This window comes from Scyliorhinus canicula, chromosome 21, assembly GCF_902713615.1.
Source record: "Scyliorhinus canicula chromosome 21, sScyCan1.1, whole genome shotgun sequence".
Lineage (NCBI taxonomy): Eukaryota > Metazoa > Chordata > Chondrichthyes > Carcharhiniformes > Scyliorhinidae > Scyliorhinus > Scyliorhinus canicula.
In genome coordinates this window covers 4,334,779-4,352,169 of record NC_052166.1, presented here as the reverse complement: position 1 = coordinate 4,352,169, position 17,391 = coordinate 4,334,779, and the positions used below count along the sequence as shown (strand labels likewise).

The following is a 17,391-nucleotide window of genomic DNA, read 5'->3' as shown; positions in this document are numbered from 1 at the left end:
TAGATACAGAGTAAAGCTCCCTCTACACTGTTCCCATCAAACACTCCCAGGACAGGTACAGCACGGGGTTAGATACAGAGTAAAGCTCCCTCTACACTGTCCCCATCAAACACTCCCAGGAAAGGTACAGCACGGGGTTAGATACAGAGTAAATCTCCCTCTACACTGTCCCCATCAAACGCTCCCAGGACAGGTACAGCACGGGGTTAGATACAGAGTAAAGCTCCCTCTACAGTGTCCCCATCAAACACTCCCAGGACAGGGACAGCACGGGGTTAGATACAGAGTAAAGCTCCCTCTACACTGTCCCCATCAAACACTCCCAGGGCAGGTACAGCACGGGGTTAGATACAGAGTAAAGCTCCCTCTACACTGTCCCCATCAAACATTCCCAGGACAGGTACAGCACGGGGTTAGATACAGAGTAAAGCTCCCTCTACACTGTCCCATCAAAGACTCCCAGGACAGGTACAGCACGGGGTTAGATACAGAGTAAAGCTCCCTCTACACTGTCCCATCAAACACTCCCAGGACAGGTACAGCACAGGGTTGTTTATTCCTATTTGGCGCAAGAGTATAAAGGGAACTGTGGCCACACGATGGCGAACAAGGGAAACTGGAGATAGTATTAAATTCAAAGAGGAGGCGTACAAATTAGCAAGAAAAAGCAACAGAGCTGAGGATTGGGGACTGTTTAAAATTCAGCAAAGGCAGAGCAGGGTTTGATTAAGAAGGGAAAAATACAACCTTAAAGTAAGCTAGCGGGGAACATAAAAACTGACTGTAAAAGTTTCTATAGGTATGTGAGGAGAAAAAGATGAATAAAAGCCAGTAAAGGGGGAATTCATGAATGCGGAATACAGGGTTAACGGTAGGGTTCTTGGCAATGTGGAGGAGCAGAGAGATCTTGGGGTCTATGTTCACAGATCTTTGAAAGTTGCCACTCAAGAGGATAGAGCTGTGAAGAAGGCCTATGGTGTGCTAGCGTTCATTAGCAGAGGGATTGAATTTAAGAGCCGTGAGGTGATGATGCGGCTGTACAAAACCTTGGTACGGCCACATTTGGAGTACTGTGTGCAGTTCTGGTCGCCTCATTTTAGGAAGGATGTGGAAGCTTTGGAAAAGGTGCAAAGGAGATTTACCAGGATGTTGCCTGGAATGGAGAGTAGGTCTTACGAGGAAAGGTTGAGGGTGCTAGGCCTTTTCTCATCAGAACGGAGAAGGATGAGGGGCGACTTGATAGAGGTTTATAAGATGATCAGGAGAATAGATAGACAGTCAGAGACTTTTTCCCTGGGTGGAACAAACCATTACCAAGGGACATAGATTTAAGGTGAATGGTGGAAGATGTAGAAAAAAAGAAATTCGCTTATTGTCACGAGTAGGCTTCAATGAAGTTACTGTGAAAAGCCCCTAGTCGCCACATTCCGGCGCCTGTCCGGGGAGGCTGGTACGGGAATCGAACCGTGCTGCTGGCCTGCTTGGTCTGCTTTAAAAGCCAGCGATTTAGCTGAGTGAGCTAAACCAGCCCCTTATAGGGGGGATGTCAGAGGCAGGTTCTTTACCCAGAGAGTAGTGGGGGCATGGAATGCACTGCCTGTGGAAGTAGTTGAGTCAGAAACATTAGGGACCTTCAAGTGGCTATTGGATAGGTACATGGATTAGGGTAGAATGCTGGGGTGTAGATTAATTTGTTCTTAATATCGGACAAAATTTCGGCACAACATTGTGGGCCGAAGGGCCTATTCTGTGCTGCATTTCTGTTCTATGTTCATAACAGGAAACAAAGAAATGGCTGAATTTGCTTCTGTATTCACAAAGGAAGGCATGAATAATGTACCAGAAGTTCTGAGAGACACCAATTTTAATGAGGAGCTGAATGAAATCAGTCTGAGTAAAGAAATGGGGCTGGATTCTCCCTTTCGGAGACCAAGTCCCCAACGCCGGCATGGAAACGGTGATCTTTTACCCCAGGGGAACTGCCGCAAAATGGCCACCGAATCCCCGTTTTGCTGGGGGCGAGCAGGGAGGCAATGCAGAGCTCGCAGCTCTGGCTGTCGATACGGGCCTGAGCACTTCCAGTTCCGTGGCCGCGCATGCGCACGGTGGCGGCCTGCAGCGGCCGCTCCATGCTCCCTGGCGGACTGAGCCCGCGGACCCGGACCGCAGAAGTAGTGCCCCACCTCGGGCCGCTCACGCGCCCCAGACTGTCCGCCCACACTGCCCCCCGTCCCAACTGAAGCCCCCCCTCTGTCCGTGGACCGGCCCTCCCCCTGGACTGACTCCGCAGCCACCACGCCGAGTTCACGAACGGTGTGAGCACGCGGAAGCCACACCATCAGGAACTCGGACAGTCGGGGGGGGGGGGGGCTGAGCAGCGCGGGGTGGATGTGGCGCGGCGTACTCCTGGAGTGCTTCTCAGGGGGCGGAGAATACAAAAACGGGCGCCGCTCCCGATATTGGTGTCAAAACGCGATATCGGCGTGGAGGAACAGAAAGTCCCGCGCATGGATTTGGGGAAATGAATGGGATTGTACACGGACAAATCTCCAGGACCAGATAATCTTCATCACAGAGTAATTAAGTCAGTGCCCTGGAAATAGTCGATCCATTGGAGGTCACTTTGACTCTGGAATGGTTCACACAGATCGACGGGTAACTAATATAACTAATATAACTAATATAACCCCACCATTCTAAAAGGGAGATAGATAGAAAACAGGGAACAAGAAATCACTGAGCCTCACGCCGGCAGTCGGAAAGTTGACAGAGTCCATTATCAAGGATTTCACGGCACAGCATTCGGTGCAATCAGACCACCTCAGCATGGATTTACAAAAGGAAATTCGTGCTTGATAAATCTACTGGAATTCTGTGAAGATGTAACTAGTGGAGTTGACCAGGGAGAAATGGTGGATGTGGTTTATTGAGACTTTCAGAAGGCCTTCGACGAGGTCTCACAGAGCAGATTACTAGGTAAAGTTAAAGCCTGTGGGATTGTGGGTAGTGCTTGAGATGGATAGAAAGCTGGTTAGCAAACAGGAAGCAAAACGTTGGAATAAATGGGTCTTTCTCTGATTGGCAGGCAGTAACTAGTGGGGTACCCCAGGGATCTGTGCTAGAACCCCAACTGTTCACATTACATATTAATGATTAGTACAAGGGAACTAAATGTAGTATTTCCCAATTTGCAGATGACACAAAGTTGGGTGGGAGGGTGAGCTGTGAGGAGGATGCAGAGATCCTTCTGTGGGATTTGGACAGGCTGGGTGAGTGGCCACATGCATGGCAGATACAGTATAATGTGGATAAATGTGAGGTTATCCAGTACAGTAGCAAAAATAGGAAGGCAGATTATTATATGAAAGGGTGTAAATTGAGAGAGGTGGATACTCAGCGAGACCTTGGTGTCCTCGTGCATCGGTCGCTGAAAGTAGGCGCGCAGGTACAGCAGGCGGCAAAGAGGCAAATGGTATGTTGGCCTTCATAGCGAGAGGATTAGAGTATAGGAATAGGGATGTGTTACTGCAATTGTATAGGGCCTTGGTGGGGCCACACCTGGAGTATTGTGCGCAGTTTTGGTGTCCTTATCTGAGGAATGATGTTCTTGCTGTGGAGGGAGTGCAGCGAAGATTTACCAGAGTGATTGCTGAGATGGCAGGACTGACGTACGAGGAGGGACTAAGTTGGTTAGGATTATATTCATTGGAGTTTGGGAGAGTGAGAGGGGATCTCATAGAAACGTATAAAATTCGAACAGGATTAGACAGATTCAGAAAGAATGTTCCCGATGGTGGGGGAGCCCAGAACTAGGGGGTCATAGTTTGAGGGTCAGGGGTGAACCTTTTAGGACTGAGGTGAGGAGAAATTTCTTCACCCAGAAATTGGAGAATCTGTGGATTTCACTCCCACAGAAAGTAGTTGAGGCCAAAATGTTGTGTAATTTCAAGAAGGAATTAGTTATCGCTCTTGGGGATTAAGGGGTGAAGGGATATGGGGGAGAAGGCGGGATCAGGGTATTGAGCTTGATGACCAGCCATGATTGCGTTGAATGGGGGAGCAGGCTCAAAGGGCTGAATGGCCTCCTCCTGCTTCTATTTTCTACGTATGTTTCTATGTAGATACAGAGTAAAGCTCCCTCTACACTGTCCCCATCAAACACTCCCAGGACAGGTACAGCACGGGGTTAAATACAGAGTAAAGCTCTCTCTACACTGTACCCATCAAACACTCCCAGGGCAGGTACAGCACGGGGTTAGATACAGAGTAAAGCTCCCTCTACACCGTCCCCATCAAACACTCCCAGGGCAGGTACAGCACGGGGTTAGATACAGAGTAAAGCTCCCTCTACACCGTCCCCATCAAACACTCCCAGGACAGGTACAGCACGGGGTTAGATACAGAGTAAAGCTCCCTCTACACTGTCCCCATCAAACACTCCCAGGACAGGTACAGCACGGGGTTAGATACAGAGTAAAGCTCCTTCTACACTGTCCCCATCAAACACTCCCAGGACAGGTACAGCACGGGGATAGATACAGAGTAAAGCTCCCTCTACACTGTCCCCATCAAACACTCCCAGGACAGGTACAGCACGGGGATAGATACAGAGTAAAGCTCCCTCTACACTGTCCCCATCAAACACTCCCAGGACAGGTACAGCACGGGGTTAGATACAGAGTAAAGCTCCCTCTACACTGTCCCCATCAAACACTCCCAGGACAGGTACAGCACGGGAATAGATACAGAGTAAAGCTCCCTCTACACTGTCCCCATCAAACACTCCCAGGACAGGTACAGCACGGGGTTACATACAGAGTAAAGCTCCCTGCACACTGTCCCCATCAAACACTCCCAGGACAGGTACAGCACGGGGTTAGATACAGAGTAAAGCTCCTTCTACACTGTCCCCATCAAACACTCCCAGGACAGGTACAGCACGGGGATAGATACAGAGTAAAGCTCCCTCTACACTGTCCCCATCAAACACTCCCAGGACAGGTACAGCACGGGGTTAGATACAGAGTAAAGCTCCCTCTACACTGTCCCCATCAAACACTCCCAGGACAGGTACAGCACAGGGTTAGATGCAGAGTAAAGCTCCCACCATACTGTCCCCATCAAACACTCCCAGGACAGGTACAGCACGGGGTTAGATACAGAGTAAAGCTCCCTCTACACTGTCCCCATCAAACACTCCCAGGACAGGTACAGCACGGGGTTAGATACAGAGTAAAGCTCCCGCTACACTGTCCCCATCAAACACTCCCAGGACAGGTACAGCACGGGGTTAGATACAGAGTAAAGCTCTCTCTACACTGTCCCCATCAAACACTCCCAGGACAGGTACAGCACGGGGTTAGATACAGAGTAAAGTTCCCTCTACACTGCCCCCATCAAAGACTACCAGGACAGGTACAGCATGGGCAGCTCTACCCAGCAACAATATCAACTTTCCAAGCTAAAATCTAAGTAACTCCACAGGGAATCTGCTGTATTCAAACAAAATGACATCAGCCCAAATTTTTTACAATCGTTAAATTGCACCCCTGGATCCCTACCTTTCAAGCTCGGATATCTGTCAAAAACATGACTGCAGCAGTCAAACACACTCTAACCCAGGCTTTTAACCCTTACTGTACCAAATACATATAATACCATACATCTGAAATTCAACATTTATCACACCTCCCCCCTTTAAAGAAATGAACCAGCAATGTAAAAAATTGGCTTAATTATTCCGAACACGGACAGTCCTCATTGTTGAGCAGAACCAATACTCTGTAACATATCTATCATATTAAATTTAAAACATGCAAACTTAATCGTGAGTCTAGTCCATTTCAATTGTTCTTTTCCGCCTTTGACCGTTCCAGTCTTCTCACATTTCAAAGTTGTGATAAAGTCTCAGCAATCACATTTTCTCTTCCTGCGACATGTAGAATTTTGAATGTAAATTTTTGTGACAATGAACTCCATCTAACCAGTCTCGCCTTTCGATCCTTAAACGTTTCCAAAACCTTTAATGGATTATGGTCTGTAGCTACAATTGTCTCCGATGAATTGTCAGCAACATAAATGTCAAAATGTTTTTGTGCCAATTGCGAACTCAGTATCTCCTCCTCGATGGTCGAATATCTATTTTGGTGACTATTTCGTTTCCAAGTAAACTAACCAACAGGCCTTTCAATTTTTTGTTGTCTTCCTGTGGCAGCACAGCACCCACACCCACATCAATTGCCACCTTAAATCTGTTGGCATAATTAGGAGCCACCAACACTGGTGTGGAGGTTTACTCAGATTTCAGATTGGCAAATGCCTCCTCACACTCCAACGGCCGCTGAAATTTCCGGCGCTTTTTCAGAAGCTCAGTCAGGGGAGCAATCACGCTGCTGAAATTTGGCTCAAATGTCCGGTAGAAACCCCTCATGCCCAGAATCTCAGAACTTCTCTCCTCGTTGATGGTATTGGAAACTCCCCAATAGTTTTTGTTTTCACATTCCGTGCGGCCATCTGACTGCGTCCAATTGTGTGGCCTAGAAATGTGACTTCAGCTTTTAGCCGAGTTTACCGCCAATCCAGCCTCCTGCAGTCGATCGATAAATTCCGTTAAATGTTCCAAATGTTCCTTCCACATTTGATGGGACACCACCAGATCCTCCATGTACACGGCACAATTGTTTAGTCCAGAAATGACCTGGTTGGTTCATCTTTGCAATGTTGCTGGCGCATTCTTCAATTCCAAACAGCATAACTTCAAACTGATAGACCATTTGGCATCACAAAAGCTGAAACTTCCTTCGCCCTGTCTGATCAAGGTACTCGCCAATATCCTTTCAGTAATTCAAGTTTGGTAATAAAATTCGCTTTTCCCACCTTTTCAACACAATCTTCCACACATTGAAAAGGATATTAATGGTGACTTCATAACTGCGTTCACTTTTCTATAGTCCACACACATTCATTGTGTTCCATCCGGTTTTGGTACCATCACAATAGGCGAGCTCCAATCGCTGAGACGCACTTCAATTATATTTTTCTTGAGCATGCTATCAATCTCCTATTGTAGCTGTGCAAACATTTGTGAATTGAGCCTGTATGGATATTATTTAAGGGGAATAACATTTTCTTCATCTCCATCATGTATAATTACTTTTGTACTTCCCAGTTTATTCCCACAGCTCTACGTGACTGTAATAACTCTTTAAGGTCATTTCAATTTTCCTCTGGGAGATTGCTCAATAATTTATCGCTATTTCTTATCACTTCCTCATCACCCAATCTACTTTGAGGAATGTCAAATTCAGAATCACCTGGATTTTAGGAATACAAAGGGGTCAGCATGTAGCACAGTGGTTAGCACTGCGGCTTCACAGCGCCAGGGTCCCAGGTTGGATTCCCGGCTTGGGTCACTGTCTGTGCGGAGTCTGCACTTCCTCCCCGTGTGTGCGTGGGTTTCCTCCGGGTGCTCCGGTTTCCTCCCACAGTCCAAAGATGTGCCGGTTAGGTGGATTGGCCGTGATAAATTGCCCTTTGTGTCCAAAAGAGGTTAGATGGGGTTACGGGGACGGGTGTGGGCTTAGGTAGGGTGCTCTTTCCAAGGGCCGGTGCAGACTCGATGGGCCGAATGGCCTCCTTCTGCACTGTAAATTCTATGATTCTATGATTACTGGGAGGTTATTATGGGCCCCCAATGAGTCAGGGGGAAATAGAGGACAGATATGTAGACAATTTACTGAGGTGTGAAAGAATAATAATCGGGTAATTATACTCGGGAATTTTTGATTCGATTTTATTTTATTTATTATTGTCACATCTATTAGTATATAGTGAAAAGTATTGTTTCTTGCCTGCTGTACAAACAATGCATACCGTACATAGGGAAGGAAGGAGAGACTGCAGAATATAATGTTACATATAGCAAGGTGTCGAGAAAAGATCAACGTAATACGAGTTTCAACTTGCCCAACATAAATTAGGATACTCAGTGTAAATGTGGGGGGAATGATAAGAAAGTTTGCAGATGACACCAAGATAGGGAAGACCATAAGACCATAAGACATGGGAGCAGAATGAGGCCACTCGGCCCATCGAGTCTGCTCCGCCATTCAATCACGGCTGATATTTTTCCCATCCCCAATCTCCTGCCTTCTCCCCATAACCCCTGATCCCCTTATTGATCAAGAACCCATCTATCTCTGTCGTAAAGACACTCGGTGATTTGGCCTCCACAGCCTTCTGCGGCAAAGAGTTCACCCTCTGGCTGAAGAAATTCCTCCTCATCTCTGTTTTAAAGGATTTAGTCTGAGATTGTGTCCTCTGCTTCTAGATTTTCCTACAAGTGGAAACACCCTCTCCACGTCCACTCTATCCGGGTCTCGCAGTATCCTGTAAGTTTCAATAAGAACCCCCCTCATCAACGGTAGAGTGGTTCACAGTGAAGAAGAGGGTGGTACGTCACTGGAAGACATAGATGGGTTGGTCAGATGGGCAGAGCAGTCACAGATGGTATTAAACCTGATAAGTGCGAGGTGATGCACGATGAAGATACAGGACAAGGGAGTGTGTAATGAGTGTGTAATGAATGGCAGGATACCAGGAAGCTCAGAGGAACAGACAGATCTCGGGCGCTTGTTCACAGATCCATGAAGACAGCAGAGCTGGTGAATAGTGTCTACATCTTAACCACATTATTCACCAGCTCTGCTGCCCTCGTGGATCTGTGAACCATCAAACACTCCCAGGACAGGTACAGCACGGAGTTAGATACAGAGTGAAGCTCCCTCTACACTGTCCCCATCAAACACTCCCAGGGCAGGTACTGCACGGGGTTAGATACAGAGTAAAGCTCCCTCTACACTGTCCCCATCAAACACTTCTAGGACAGGTACAGCACGGGGTTAGATACAGAGTAAAGCTCCGTCTACACTGTCCCCATCAAACACTCCCAGGACAGGTACAGCACGGGGTTAGATACAGAGTAAAGCTCCCTCTACACTGTCCCCATCAAACACTTCTAGGACAGGTACAGCACGGGGTTAGATACAGAGTAAAGCTCCGTCTACACTGTCCCCATCAAACACTCCCAGGACAGGTACAGCACGGGGTTAGATACAGAGTAAAGCTCCATCTACACTGTCCCCATCAAACACTCCCAGGACATGCACAGCACGGGGTTAGATACAGAGTAAAACTCCCTCTACACTGTCCCCATCAAACACTCCCAGGACAGGTACAGCACGGGGTTAGATACAGAGTAAAACTCCCTCTACACTGTCCCCATTAAACACTCCCAGGACAGGTACAGCACGGGGTTAGATACAGAGTAAAGCTCCCTCTACACTGTCCCCATCAAACACTCTCAGGACAGGTACAGCACGGGGTTAGATACAGAGTAAAACTCCCTCTACACTGTCCCCATTAAACACTCCCAGGACAGGTACAGCACGGGGTTAGATACAGAGTAAAACTCCCTCTACACTGTCCCCATTAAACACTCCCAGGACAGGTACAGCACGGGGTTAGATACAGAGTAAAGCTCCCTCTACACTGTCCCCATCAAACACTCTCAGGACAGGTACAGCACGGGGTTAGATACAGAGTAAAGCTCCCTCTACACTGTCCCCATCAAACACTCCCAGGACAGGTACAGCACGGGGTTAGATACAGAATAAAGCTCCCTCTACACTGCCCCCATCAAACACTCCCAGGACAGGTACAGCACGGGGTTAGATACAGAGTAAAGGTCCCTCTACACTGTCCCCATCAAACACTCCCAGGACAGGTACAGCACGGGGTTAGATACAGAATAAAGCTCCCTCTACACTGTCCCCATCAAACACTCCCAGGACAGGTACAGCACGGGGTTAGATACAGAATAAAGCTCCCTCTACACTGTCCCCATCAAACACTCCCAGGACAGGTACAGCACGGGGTTAGATACAGAATAAAGCTCCCTCTACTCTAATTCTGGTATTACAACATTTTTTGTCGGAATTCAAAAACTCTTATTCCTCAAACAACCAGAACCTCCACACTGGCCGGACCTCCCCACATTCACTCCCAGCCCCGCCCTCATCCCCGCCCTATTGAACGGTCAGAACGAAGGAAGCATCTCCGTCTGGTATCCAACCTCCCTGTGATACAGATTCAATTCCCAATCCTGGATGTCTCCTTTTATATCCCACACATCGACCGCTCCCCCCCAACCCCCACACTTGCTGACCTACATTCGGTCCTGTCCCAGTAACATCTCCGTTTCACAATCTCATTTTTTGCTTCAAAGACCACCATACCTTTGTTCCACCTCCCAATCTTTGTAACCTCCTCCAGCCCCTACAACCCTCCCTATCTCTGTAACCTCCTCCAGCCCCTACAACCCTCCCTATCTCTGTAACCTCCTCCAGCCCTCCCTATCTCTGCAACCTGCTCCAGCCTCTACAACCCTCCCAATCTCTGTAACCTCCTCCAGTCCCTACAACCCTCCCTATCTGTGTAACCTCCTCCAGCCCCTACAACCCTCCCTATCTCTGTAACCTCCTCCAGCCCCTACAACCCTCCCTATCTCTGTAACCTTCTCCAGCCCCTACAACCCTCCCAGTCTCCGTAACCTTCTCCAGCCCCTACAACCCTCCCTATCTCTGTAACCTCCTCCAGCCCCTACAACCCTCCCTATCTCTGTAACCTCCTCCAGCCCCTACAACCCTCCCTATCTCTGTAACCTCCTCCAGCCCCTACAACCCTCCCTATCTCTGTCACCTCCTCCAGCCCCTACAGCCCTCCCTATCCCTGTAACCTCTTCCTGCCCCTACAACCCTCCCTATCTCTGTAACCTCCTCCAGCCCCTACAACCCTCCCTATCTCTGTCACCTCCTCCAGCCCCTACAGCCCTCCCTATCCCTGTAACCTCTTCCTGCCCCTACAACCCTCCCTATCTCTGTAACCTCCTCCAGCCCCTACACCCTCCCTATCTCTGTCAGCTTGTCCAAACCCTACAACCCTCCCTATACCTGTAACCTCCTCCAGCCCTCCCTATCTCTGTAACCTCCTCCAGCCCCTACAACCCTCCCTATCTCTGTCACCTCCTCCAGCCCCTACAACCCTCCCTATCTCTGTCACCTCCTCCAGCCCCTACAACCCTCCCTATCTGTAATTTCCTCCAACCCTCCGAGATCTCTGCGTTCCTCCAATTCCGGCCTCTCGAGCTTCCCCCCCATTCCCATCGCTCCACCATTGGCGGCCGTGCCTTCAGCTGCCTGGGGAGCCCTAAACTCTGGAATTGCCCCCAACCCTCTCCATCTCTCTCTCTTTGTCTCTCCTTCTGTCCGTCTGTCTGTCTGTCTCGGTCTCTCTCTTTCCATCCCCCCTTTCTTTCTCTCTCAATGTTTCTCTCTCTCTCTCCCATTCTCGCTGGGCCTGGGGAATGGTGAGGTGTTTCCCTGAGCCTTCAGCGCCATGAACAACCCCACCATCAACCAGGCCTTCCTTTGGTGGGTTTGTACCGGAATGCCCCACCGAGGGAGTGTCCCCCCGAGGGAGTGTCCATCCGAGGGAGTGCCCCCCGAGGGAGTGCGCCTCCGAGGGAGTGCCCCTCTGAGGGAGTGCCCCTCCGAGGGAGTGCCCCTCTGAGGGAGTGCCCCTCCGAGGGAGTGTCCATCCGAGGGAGTGCCCCCCCGAGGGAGTGCGCCTCCGAAGGAGTGCCCCTCTGAGGGAGTGCCCCTCCGAGGGAGTGCCCCTCCGAGGGAGTGCCCCTCCAAGGGGGTGCCCCATCAAGGGAGTGTCCCTCCAAGGGAGTGCCCCATCAAGGGAGTGTCCCTCCCAGGGAGTGCCCCTCCGAGGGAGTTCGCCTCTGAGGGAATGCCTCACCGAGGGAGTGTCCATCCGAGGGAGTGCCCCTCTGAGGGAGTGTCCCCCCCCCCCGAGGGAGTGCCCCTCTGAGGGAATGCCTCACCGAGGGAGTGTCCATCTGAGGGAGTGCCCCTCTGAGGGAGTGCCCCTCCAAGGGAGTGCCCCTCTGAGTGCCCCTCTGACGGAGTGTCCCTCCGAGGGAGTGTCCCTCTGACGGAGTGTCCCTCCGAGGGAGTGTCCATCCGAGGGAGTGCCCCTCTGAGGGAATGCCTCTCCGAGGGAGTGCCTCTCCGAGGGAGTGCCCCACCGAGGGAGTGCCCCTCTGAGCGAGCCCCTCACTGAGGGAACACTCCTCCGAGGGAATATCCCGCCTCAGCTCAGTCGTGCAGGATGAGTTTGGGGCGCCATTTTTAAATGGTGCCCCGATTTCTCGATCCCCCACTGTGGCCTCCGGGAAGGCCCCCCTACACCCCAACTCCCTGATCAGGGGGTCCACGAGCCCCCCCCCCCCCCCTCACTTCACCCCACCCCATAAGGGAATTGCATACCTGGTCCATATCCCCGGCAGCCTGGGCACCCTGACATACCCAGGAGGCGCCATGGTAACCTGCCCAGAGCCCGACCACCCAGGGATGGCAAATCAGCTGGGAGGCTCCCCTCCCCCAGAGTGGCGCTAAACGCGGTCCGCAATTGTGGAAAACCGTGCTGAATGGTGCCAGGCTGGGTCCTCCCAGGAGCGATCATACGACCCTGGCCTCGAGACGGCTACAATATGTTGAACTGAGGCTAACTGACCCCTTAAACATGCAAACCTGGAACTGAGGACGAGATCCAGGTCGCGACGTCTCGCGAAATCCCATCTGATCTCCTGAGTCATCCCAAGCGTCTTAAATCTCGCCATTTAACGGACTCATTGTGTCACCGACTCGCTGAGGCCAGACGATGGAGCCCTCTGTCTCTCTCTCTCTTTGTCTTTGTCTCTCTCTCTCTCTCTCTCTCTGTCTCTCTTTGTCTCTCTCTCTATCTCTATCTCTCTTTCGCTCGCTCTCTCTCTGACTCTCTCTGTATCTCTTTCTCTCTCTCTTTCTGTCTGTCTTTCCCTTCTTTCTCTCTCTGTCTCACTCTGTCCTTGTGTCTTTATCTGTCTTTCTCTCTCTCTTTCTGTCTGTCTTTCCCTTCCTTCTCTCTCTGTCTCTCTCTCTCTGTTTTTCTCTCTCTCTGTCTCTCTCTGTCTTTCCCCCTCTGTTTTTCTCTCTCTCTGTCTCTCTGTTTTTCTCTCTCTCTGTTTCTCTCCCTCTCTGTCTCTCTCTCTCTCTGTATCTCTCTCTGTCTCTCTGTTCCTCTCCCTCTCTGTTTCTCTCTCTCTCTCCCTGTCTCTCTCTCTCTGTTTCTCTCTCTCTCTGTCTCTCTCTCTCTCTCTCTGTTTCTCTCTCTTTCTCTGTCTCTCTCTCTCTGTATCTCTCTCTCTGTCTCTCTCTCTTGCTATAAACACTCTTTGATGGGTTTTGATTTCCTCTCCCTACCTGTGGCTCAGGATCAAATTCTGCCTGATTGACACTCCCATCAAGCACTATGGGGATGGTGACGGTACTATACCAATGCAGTAACTGCCTGTTGCACTCCCTCTGTCGAGTTCCTCTCTCCTTCCTTTTCGAGAAGGTGTCAGTTGGGGGTGCTGTTGGCTTTTGTAAATGGTGGAATGTCTGGATTGAGGACTGGAGACTGAATGATCGCAGTCCACCCTCCCCATCGGCAGAATCCCACTCCCACTCCATCCCACTCCCAAATCTGCCAAAGCATCGCTGCTCACAGCTGCAATCTCTGGCAGCAAGAACAGAGTGAAGTCAAAGAGAGCGAGTGTGAGGGGCAGGGGGAGAGAGAGAGAGAGAGTGGGGAGAGAGAGAGGCAGAGAGAGAGACAGAGAGAGGCAGAGGCAGAGAGAGAGAGAGAGAGACAGAGAGAGAGAGAGTGGGAGAGAGAGACAGAGAGAGAGGGACAGAGAGAGAGAAACAGAGAGAGAGACAGTGACAGAGTGGGAGACAGAGACAGAGAAAGAGTGAGTGAGAGAGAGACAGAGAGGGAGACAGAGAGAGAGAGAGACAGAGAGACAGAGAGAGCGAGAGAGAGAGCAAGACAGAGACAGGGAGAGAGACAGACAGAGAGAGACAGACAGAGAGAGAGACAGAGACTGAGAGAGACTGAGAGAGACTGGGAGAGAGACAGAGGGAAACAGAGAGAGAGAGAGACAGAGAGAGTGAGAGAGAAAGCAAGACAGAGACAGAGAGAGACAGACAGACAGAGAGAGAGAGACAGAGAGAGATAGAGAGAGAGTGGGAGAGAAAGTGAGAGAGGTAGGGAGAGAGAAAAAAAGAGACAGAAAGACAGAGAGAGGAACAGAGAGAGAGACAGAGAAAGAGAGAGAGACAGAAGGAAAGCCAGACAGAGGCAGAGATAGGGAGGGAGACAAAGTGAGAGATAGAAACAGAAGGAAAGACACAGAGAGAGGGAGACAGAAACAGAGAGAGAGACAGACAGAAGGAAAGACAGACAGAGGCAGAGAGAGAGACAGAGAGAGATAGGGAGGGAGACAAAGTGAGTGATAGAAACAGAAGGAAAGACACAGAGAGAGGGAGACAGAAACAGAGAGAGTGAGAGAGAGGGAGAGAGAGAGAAAGAGCAAGGAAGTGGGGCAGAGGAGGCAGAAGATGAGGCTAAACAGTGAGGTGTAAGGAACGTGCCGAGGAATGGGTGTGTGAGACAGAGGGTGAGGAAAGGGAGCGAGGGAAAGGGGGAGAGTGGGGAAGGTCTGTGTGGAGGTCCAGAGGGAGGCGAGGAGAGAGAATCTGTATCAGGGACGCGCCCAGGGAGAGGTCAGAGAGTAGGAATGAGCGAGGAAGACATAGAATATATCCAGGCAGATCCTACAGTCAGTAAAATTCACATCTCCAATCTTACCTGGGAGAGACAAGAGTTTAAATTCTGTTTGCAAACTTTGCCAAGTGTCTGTCCTTTGAAGAAATGACTGTCCTCTTGTGCTGTTGTTGGAGTTTGCAGGAGGAGGGAGTGGGAAAGGGGTGTACAGATCTCACACACACACACACACAGGCAGACACACACTCACATACGGCAAGCTGCCTCGCCTGTGACTCGCTCTCCCCGATCAGCTTTGTGTTTATATTATTTGTCACTCCACATCTGGTTGTCAGCAGTACAGCTTCCTCCCTGGTGCCGCACTCAACTCCACTTCAGCACAACTCTCAGCTGTCTTCACAAAACTGCTCAGGGCCAACAAATCAGCCCATGTGGCCCCCCCCCCCCCTCCCCTCCCTCAGCACCTGCAACTCTGCCAATTCACTCCCCGCTCTCTCTCCCTCCTGCTCTCCCTCTCTCTCTCTCTCTCTCTGTCTCCGTCTACCTCTCCCTTGCTCCCTCTTTCTCCTTCTTTCTGTCTCTCTCCGCCTCTTTGTGAACCTTTGACTCTTTTCTCTGTTTTTCTCCCTTTCACACACTCTCTCTGCCTCTCTCTCCCTTACGCTCTCTCACACTCTCTCTTTCTATCTCTATCTCTATCTCTTCTCTGTCTCTCTGCCTCACCTCTCTCTCTGTTTTTCTGTCTCTACCTCTCTCTCTCTCTACCTCTCTCCCTTTCTCTCTTTCTCCTTCTGTCTCTCTCTGTCTCTTTGTGAACCTTTGACTCTGTTTCTCTCTCTTTCGCACACTCTCTGCCTCTCTCTCTCTTACGCTCTCTCACACACTCTTTCTCTCTATCTATCTCTTCTCTTTGACTCTCTGCCTCTCTTCTCTCTCTCTGTTTTTCTCTCTACCTCTCTCTCTCTCTTCCTCTCTCTTCCTTTCTCTCCTTCTTTCTGTCTCTCTGGCTCTTTGTGAAACTTTAATTCTTTTCTGTTTCTCTCTCTTTTTCACACTCTCTCTGCCTCTCTCTCTCACACACTCTTTCTCTTTCTATCTCTATCTCTTCTCTCTGACTCTCCCTGCCTCTCTTCTCACTCTCTCTCTCTGTTTTTCTGTCTCTACCCTCTCTCCCTCAGTCTCTCTTTACCTGTCTCCCCATCCCTCTCTCTCTGTCCCTCTTTCTGTCTGTCTGTGAGCCTTTGACCTCTCTCTCTCTCTCTCACACACACACTCTCTGTCTGTCTCTCTCTCTGCAAACCTTTGACTCTTCTCTCAATGTCTCTCTCACACTGCCTCTTTCTCTCTCTCTCTCTCTGTCTCTTCTCTCTGTCTCTCTGTTTCTCTCTCTGTCTCTCTCTCTGTCTTTCTCATCTCGGTCTCTCTCTTTGTCTCACCATGTGCCTCTTTGGCTCTATCTCTCTATTTCTCTCACTCTCTCTGTCTGTTTCCCTCCCTCTGTCTGTCTCTCTCTATTATTCCTTTATTTACAGCCAGAATAGTCCATGAGAAAGGCAAAAAGCTGTTGACATACAGTATGAATTATGAAAATACAATGCTGACTCTTTCTAAATACCCAAACTCTCTCATAAACAACCTCATTAACACACACAAACACGCACACTCATGCACACACACTTATACACATACTGATACACACACACACTCAAGTACACACACTCACGCTAACGCTTATTAACACTCACACAAAAACATACACACATACTGTCATACACACGTTAACACTCATTCACACACACTCATTAACACTGACACTAAAACGCACACCCACCCTCACACATTGAGATGAATGTGAATTTCAGATAAATTGTATTGTATGTAATGAAAATGAAAATCGCTTTATTGTCACGAGTAGGCTTCAATGAAGTTACTGTGAAAAGCCCCTAGTCGCCACATTCCGGCGCCTGTCCGGGGAGGCTGGTACGGGAATCGAACCGTGCTGCCGGCCTGCCTTGGTCTGCTTTCAAAGCCAGCGATTTAGCCGAGTGAGCTAAACCAGCCCCTGTATCTGGCGCAGTGAGGGTTAAAAGCCTGGGTTAGTGTGTGTGTGTGTGACTGCTGCAGTCATGTTTTGAAGAGGGGAGGTGTGATGAATGTCGGGATTTCAGAGATATTGAATAATAAGTATTTGGTGCGTTTCGGGTTAAAAGATTGGGTTAGTGTGTGTGTGACTGTTGTATCGTGTTTTGAAATATCCTGGTTTGAAGGTTTTAGGAGGCAGAGGTTCAATGAAAGTATTGTAAATGCTTGGACTAATAGAGTTTTGTTTGGATTAAGAGGGTTCCACGTGGAGTTAAATAGATACATTGGCCATGATTCAACGGGACAAAAACAGTCTCATTTTGGGCATGTTTAGTGAGGTGTCTCTCAGCACCTGCTGTGCAGAGAAAGACCCCACTATTCAACGGCACTTTGCCGGGTCTTTTGGCTTGGGCGGGGAACACCCACTCGAGGTCGCACTTACATCATTTCCTCACGGGCGATCTCAGCTCACCATCCATTTGCGGATCGGGATGCCGTTTTTAAAGGTTCTTCCGACCCCACCTCAGAATCTCCACCGTGGCCAACAGACCCTCCCCGCCTCCCACTGCACCCAACGTGCCTCTTAGGGGG

At 49.7% G+C, this 17,391-nt stretch overlaps 1 protein-coding gene across 2 annotated transcripts in view; it reads right to left on the bottom strand.

Moving 5' to 3' along the window:
* The window catches only part of LOC119955784 (biglycan-like), a 40,551-nt gene extending 25,413 nt beyond the window's left edge, over positions 1-15,138 (bottom strand). The window contains exon 1 of one of the 2 annotated variants that reach the window (XM_038782350.1): positions 14,969-15,138. The gene's annotated coding sequence lies outside the window, so the exon portion shown is untranslated. Of the gene's footprint in view, positions 1-14,802 lie in introns of both variants that reach the window. The other variant, XM_038782349.1, reaches the window with a different exon arrangement.
* Positions 15,139-17,391: the final 2,253 nt, after the last annotated feature.